Below are 1,118 nucleotides of genomic sequence, written 5' to 3'. Positions count from 1 at the left end.
AGGGCCATTCCACACAACATCGGGGGCCTGCAGGTACTCTTTGCAACCTCCAGATATAACAGCCATTGTAAGGTTGTAGCCCCTTTTGAGCTCTTCCTTCGTGGCCTCGCTGATATGGCATCGGTACGAGTCCCATGCAAGTAACCTCGGCCTGAAGTGAAATTTCCCCACTGCCCTCTGGAGCCGATCCTTTGTCATGTCATCATTAAACCAGCCATTCATGGAGGAAGCTATGATCAGCCCGGGGATGCTCTGCATAGCCTTTACATCACGGACAGCACCTTTAACCACAGTGTAAGGCTTCAGCTTTGTCCCGTCTGCCTTGGCTGCAAGAGCCACCAATACGCGTGCCTTCTCGTGGCCGGTGGTTTTTAGGCAGATGGAGCGGGCGCCCCTCTCATTGACCGTACTAAAACCAACCATGTCAAACCAGACGGCTGTTTCAGCCATGGCGATGATATTCTTGGGCTGGATTTTCTTGGCTTCTATCTGTTTAGTAGAGAAAATGAGGAAGTTGACAATCTTCTCGACGGGAGCGTCCTTCTGTGCAACAGTTGTTCTCCTGAGGGTAAAGTTGTTCCGAAGCAGGAATCAATTAAGCCAGCCACTCGTTGCACCAAACATCACCCCGGTGTCTCTCGTATCACTTGCGGTGGCATACATCTCCTTGGCCTTAATGCAGATCATTTTGCGGGACACACGGTGGTTCAGTCTACGAACGTGATGTATCCACTGAAACAAATTAGCATCAAGCTCGTCGCTCACTTTCTTCCTACCTCCGCTAAATAAGCGAGCCCGTTTTCCATCGATTGCCGACTGAGATAGTAGTTCTCCCATTTTTTGTTTCCATTCGTGTACACGTTTTGGGTCAACGTTAAAATGCCTGGCCGCTGCCAAACCCGAATTTTGCTTTGCATACTTCACAACCGCTAGCTTGAACTTTAAGCCAAACTTTCTGTTCTTCTTCCCCCTTAAAGTATTCCCGTCCATCAGTTGTGGTGTACCGCTATACATGGACTATTATTAGGATGAGGCGTTTAATTGACAAAATGGGCTCAGACCCCGGGCGGCTATTCGGACATGGGCAGTTATTTGGTAATATACGGAATATATATATA

This window comes from Nerophis ophidion, linkage group LG01 (genome assembly GCF_033978795.1).
Source record: "Nerophis ophidion isolate RoL-2023_Sa linkage group LG01, RoL_Noph_v1.0, whole genome shotgun sequence".
Taxonomy (NCBI): Eukaryota; Metazoa; Chordata; class Actinopteri; order Syngnathiformes; family Syngnathidae; genus Nerophis; species Nerophis ophidion.
This window is presented reverse-complemented; position numbering follows the sequence as displayed.